This window comes from Helianthus annuus, chromosome 11 (genome assembly GCF_002127325.2).
Source record: "Helianthus annuus cultivar XRQ/B chromosome 11, HanXRQr2.0-SUNRISE, whole genome shotgun sequence".
Taxonomy (NCBI): domain Eukaryota; kingdom Viridiplantae; phylum Streptophyta; class Magnoliopsida; order Asterales; family Asteraceae; genus Helianthus; species Helianthus annuus.
The window spans coordinates 48,033,083-48,039,082 of NC_035443.2; positions in this window are offsets into that span (position 1 = coordinate 48,033,083).

The window sequence follows — 6,000 nt, forward strand, 5'->3', positions numbered from 1 at the left end:
TTACACACATAACTTTTTTTTATCCAACTTATTCATTTTTTTGTCCAAGACTTTATGTTAGGTTCTTAAGTGTTTATGATTTTTATCCGACGAATCTCTTATTAACCACATTAGGCAAGATCAAGAAGGTGATTAGAAGCACTTACAACTAGCACAAGGCTAGGGATGAACACTATGTATTGAAGATGAAAAAAGTTGGTGGTTAAAAGCTAATGATGGAGGTCCTTCATGTTTCAATGCTTCAAGCTTCGTTAGATAATCTTCTTACACCTTAAGGAGTGTTTAGATTGTGTTGGAGGATCAAAGAAAGATGGAAGTGAGGTTAGGGGGTGTTGGCCGTGAGCTTGTTGGGAGGGAGAGAGAAGAGTTGTGGTGATGTGAAGAAGATGGGTACTTATGATCCAATATATATTTTCTAAACTCTTTTGTTCATAGGGTATTATGTCTAGTTAGTACATGACAATATCTTTCACCAAATCAAAATGAATCTTCTAGGATTGTGAGAAGATTACATAAATCTTGTATTTAGGCATGTGGGCCGATTTTGTGAAGATATGGGGAGGGGTCTATGTGTAAACTTTAATCAATAAGAAATCTAAGCAAAATATTTCCAAGATCTTATCATATCCAATCAAGATCTCATGGAAGATCACTAGAGATTTAGGAAGATATTAGGAAAGATTTGTACATCTTTGGGTGAGGTCCATAGGGCCAAAAATCGGTTGGGGGGGGGGGGGGTCTTGTTTCAATTTTTCTAACTAAATGGTAATTGATAGTTAGGGCGCAAGTAACTTGATAGTATATGTTTGTGTGATGATTTTTGGTGGGTGTTATGGTATTCGGGGATCACGACTAGTCAAGACTAATTAAATAATGGTTTCGACAATTATTTGGTGTCCCGGGTAATGTCCAGTTGTTCGGTCGGATACTGTTTCGTTAAAGTGTTTAATTGTTCCGTAGAGTGTCTTATATGTATATTTTTGTAACACAATTCATTCCTAACACTCAGGAAAGCATACCGGACTATTTAGTAATTTTTCTGTATACTACTAGTATGTTAACACGCACATGTAAGTACAACACAGTAATCAGAGAGCAGCTAAATAATTTAGCACAGTCGTCAAGCACTTAAATTATTATTAAATAAATTGTACGGAATACATGGGATTTTGAGGGTTGTCACATTCTCCCCCTGTTAAGAGAATTTCGTCCCGAAATTTAGTGCGTGGTTACTGAGGAAGCTAGTTAAGTTGCGTTGTTTTCCTGATTTTCCTGGGGTGTCACATCATCCCCCCGTTGATTTGGAATTTCGTCCCGAAATTTTGCGCTAGCTTCAGCCTCAGTAGTGGTTGCATTTTTCTTAAACAGCTGGGGATACTTGAGTTTTATTTGGTCTTCTCGTTCCCAGGTATACTCTGGGCCACGACAGGAATTCCAACGAACTCGGACCAGAGGTATTCTGGTGTGCTTGAGAATCTTGACATCCTGATCCGTAATCTCTACTGGTTCCTCAACGAATCGCAGCTTGTCGTCGATTGTGAGCTCTTTGAGAGGAACTATGAGGGTCTCATCTGACAGACACTTCTTCAGATTCGACACATGGTATACGTTGTGAACTCCACTGAGTTCTTCAGGTAGGTTCAGCCTGTAAGCGACTTTGCCAATTCTCTCAATGATCTCGAACGGTCCGACATAACGCGGGTTGAGCTTGCCCCGTTTGCCAAATCGGACTACACCTTTCCAAGGTGAGACTTTGAGCAGCACTCGATCCCCAACCTGGAACTCAAGTGGTTTTCTTCGCTTATCGGCATAGCTTTTCTGATGGTCACGAGCTGCCGCCATTCGCTGTCGTATCTGGGCAATCTTCTCGGTTGTATCTACTACAAGTTCTGGGCCAGTGATTTGACTGTCACCAACTTCTGCCCAACAAAGAGGTGATCGGCATTTACGTCTGTACAATGCCTCAAACGGAGCGGCCTGGATGCTGGTGTGGTAGCTGTTGTTATACGAAAATTCCACTAACTGGAGATGCTTTTCCCAGCCGTTACTAAAATCGATTACACATGCCCTAAGCATGTCTTCAAGGGTCTGGATGGTGCGTTCAGATTGCCCATCTGTCTGTGGATGATAAGCGGTGCTCATATCTAAACATGAGCCAAAAGACTTATGCATAGCTTGCCACAGTTCAGAGGTGAAACGCGCGTCACGATCAGAAATGATGGAGGTTGGCACTCCGTGCCTTGATACCACTTCCTTTAGGTAGATGTCTGCTAGAGTAGAAAACTTATCCGTTTCTTTGATAGGCAGAAAATGTGCAGACTTGGTCAGTCGATCCACGATCACCCAAATGGTATCATTTCCGCGTTGAGATCTGGGCAGGCCAGTAACGAAATCCATGGATATTTGCTCCCATTTCCATTTTGGGATCTCTGGTTGTTGAAGTGGGCCTGATGGTTTCTGGTATTCGACCTTGACCCTAGCACAGGTCAAGCATTTACTGACGTAGGTTGCTATGCTGGCTTTCATACCAGGCCACCAGTATGTAGTCTTTAGGCCGTGGTACATCTTATCCGAACCAGGATGTACTGAATAACGAGACTTATGTGCTTCATCCATCACAAGCTCACGTAAGTCTCCATAAAGTGGAACCCAGATGCGTCCGTTAACATAGTAGGCGCCGTTTTCTTTTTGTTCTAGCCGTTGCCTCGATCCTCTTAGGGACTCAGCTCTGATGTTCTCTGCCTTCAATGCTTCAACCTGAGCATGGCGAATCTGAGCGGGAAGGTTAGATTGGATGGTAAGCTGTAACGCACGTACACGCCTAGGTATAGTATCCTTCCGGCTGAGGGCGTCAGCCACAACATTGGCCTTGCCCGGATGATACTTGATCGCGCATTCGTAATCATTCAAGAGCTCTACCCATCGGCGTTGTCGCGTATTCAATTCCTTTTGCTTGAAGATATGCTCGAGACTCCTGTGATCGGTGTAAATGGTGCACTTGGTACCGTACAGGTAATGTCTCCATATCTTAAGCGCGAAAACAATTGCTCCCAGTTCCAGATCATGAGTAGTGTAGTTCCTTTCGTGAACTTTAAGTTGGCGCGATGCGTAGGCAATGACCTTGTCGCGTTGCATCAGCACGCAACCTAGTCCTTGGATGGAAGCGTCGCAGTAAACCACAAAATCATCTGTGCCTTCAGGCAATGAGAGGATAGGCGCGCTACAGAGTCTATCTTTCAAGTGCTGAAATGCGGACTCCTGTGCATCACCCCAACGATAGGTGACACCCTTCTGAGTCAGTGAAGTGAGAGGTTGCGCAATCTTGGAGAAATCTTTGATAAACCTTCTGTAATATCCTGCCAAACCTAAGAATTGGCGGATCTCTGTTGGTGTGCGGGGTGCAGGCCAATTCTTGATCGATTCAACCTTAGATGGATCCACATGAATTCCATCCTTGTTTACCACATGGCCTAGAAAGTGGACTTCGCGAAGCCAGAAGTCACATTTCGAAAACTTGGCATACAACTGCTCTTTTCGTAGAAGCTCCAGAACAAGCCTCAGGTGTTGCTCGTGTTCCTCCTGACTCTTAGAATAGATCAGGATGTCGTCAATGAAAACTATGACAAATTTATCCAAGTAAGGTTTGCACACTCGGTTCATGAGGTCCATGAAGACCGCTGGTGCATTCGTCAATCCGAAAGGCATAACCAGAAACTCGTAATGGCCGTAACGAGTTCTGAATGTTGTTTTGGAGACGTCCTCCTCTCGGACTCTCAGCTGATGGTATCCCGATCTCAAATCAATCTTAGAATAGAAGCTCGACCCTTGCAACTGGTCGAACAAGTCATCAATGCGTGGAAGAGGGTAACGATTCTTCACGGTCACCTTGTTGAGTTCGCGGTAGTCAATACACATCCTGAAGGTACCGTCTTTCTTCTTCACGAATAACACTGGAGCTCCCCATGGCGAAGAGCTAGGACGTATAAAACCCTTTTCCAGAAGTTCTTGTAGTTGCATAGACAGTTCTTCGAGCTCTGATGGAGCAAGTCGATAAGGCGCACAAGCTATTGTTGTTGCTCCAGGAGCTAGCTCGATTTGAAACTCGACTTGTCGATGAGGCGGAAGCCCAGGTAATTCCTCAGGAAATACCTCGGGGAAGTCGCGCACAATAGGGATGTCTTCAATTCTCTTCTCTTCCGTTGATGTGTCAGTAACGACTGCTAAATTGGCAGTGTCGCCTTTTCGCAAACACTTCTGGGCCTTAAGGAAAGAGATGATGCCTTCGACAGCACCACTCTTGTCGCCACGAATCATGAGAGGTTTTTCACCAGAACGAGGAATGCGGACGATTTTCTCCTTACAAACAATCTCCGCTTGATGATGAGATAGTCAATCCATCCCAATAACGACGTCGAAACTTCCCAGTGTGATAGGAATAATATCGATAGAGAAAGTCTGACCAGCTAAGACAAGGTTACAACTTTTAACTACGTGTGTGGCTTCAAGACTTTTACCGTTAGCTAGTTCTACCGTGTGTTTGGTGTTCAGAAGTGTTGGAGTGCGCTTAAGCATTTGGCCAACTTTTACGGACACATAACTAGTACCGGCACCCGAATCAAACAAAACAGTAACAAAGAAGTCGTCCAGAAGAAACTTACCCATCACAACGTTGGGATCGTTCCTTGCTTCTCCCTGACCAATCACGAACACACGACCCTGGGCGCCATTGCCATTATTGTTACCTCCGTTGTTGCCCCCATTGTTGTTCCCATTATGATTCCCGTTTCTTGGGTTGTTCTGATTCTGGTTTTGGCTCAGCTGGGGGCAGTTCCTTTTAAAGTGGCCTTCAGCACCACACTGAAAGCATCCTTTATTTCCCTGCTGGGGCTGCTGCTGGTGGTTCTGTGGAGCTTGTTGTTGTTGGCGATTCTGATTCACAGGACGTGAGCTCCTGCAATCCTTGGCTTCGTGACCCATCTTGAGACACCTCTGACAACGTCCTTTGTTGCATTGACCACTATGGTGTCTGTTACATTTGTTGCACTTCGGGTGGTTTCCTCGATACCCACCCTGTCCTTGATTACCGGAGGATTGCTGACCAGGACTCTGGTAGCCATCAGTCTTTCTCTGCTGAGACTGAACCGAAGCAGAACCCTTACTGGAGTTTTCATCCCATTTTCGCTTGTTGTCGTTGGGAGCATCAGAAGTAGTGGCGCTAATACGTTTGGGCAGTTTGTTCTGCTCAACCGCCTGATCAGTGAAACGATGAGCCAACTTGACGATTTGTTGTATAGTGCCAATGTTAGCTGAGGTCACGTGGCTTTGAATTTCTGGCACCAAGCCCTTAAGGTACAGCTCAATGCGTTTGTAAGGAAGGTCCACCATAGTAGGACACAGGATGGCCAGTTCGTTTGACCTCTTAGTATACGCCTCAATCTCAGACCCCGTCATCTTCAGATTGAAAAATTCCACCTCTAGCTTGTGGATGTCGTCACGACTGCAATACTCTTCTCTAATCAGTTCTTTGAAGCCGTTCCATGGGGTGGCGTTAGCAACCGCCAACCCAAGCAATTGGACCTGTGCTTTCCACCAGGTTAACGCAGCTCCTTCGAGTGTTCCAGTAGCATACTTCACCTTACGATCTTCCGGGCAATCACACATCTCGAAAACAGACTCGAGCTTCTCGAACCAGTGAAGAAGGCCTACAGCACCTTCTGTGCCGCTGAAAGTGCTAGGTCGGCAATCCATGAAGGTTTTGAATGTGCACACAGGAGGCTGAGCATGTTGACCTGTGGCGCGAGAATAAAAGACAAGGTTAAGCACGAGGGTTGACTTGCGAAGGTGGGATCTAAACGTTCTAAGATGGGTTGAAGTAGCAGGTTATACCTCCTGCGGGAGCAGCTGCGAGTGCCTCAGCAACTCGTTCGTTGATCAAAGCCGTCAACTGGGCTTGAGTGAGGTTGATACGTCCTCCGCGTCCGCTCATGATCTTCATCACGA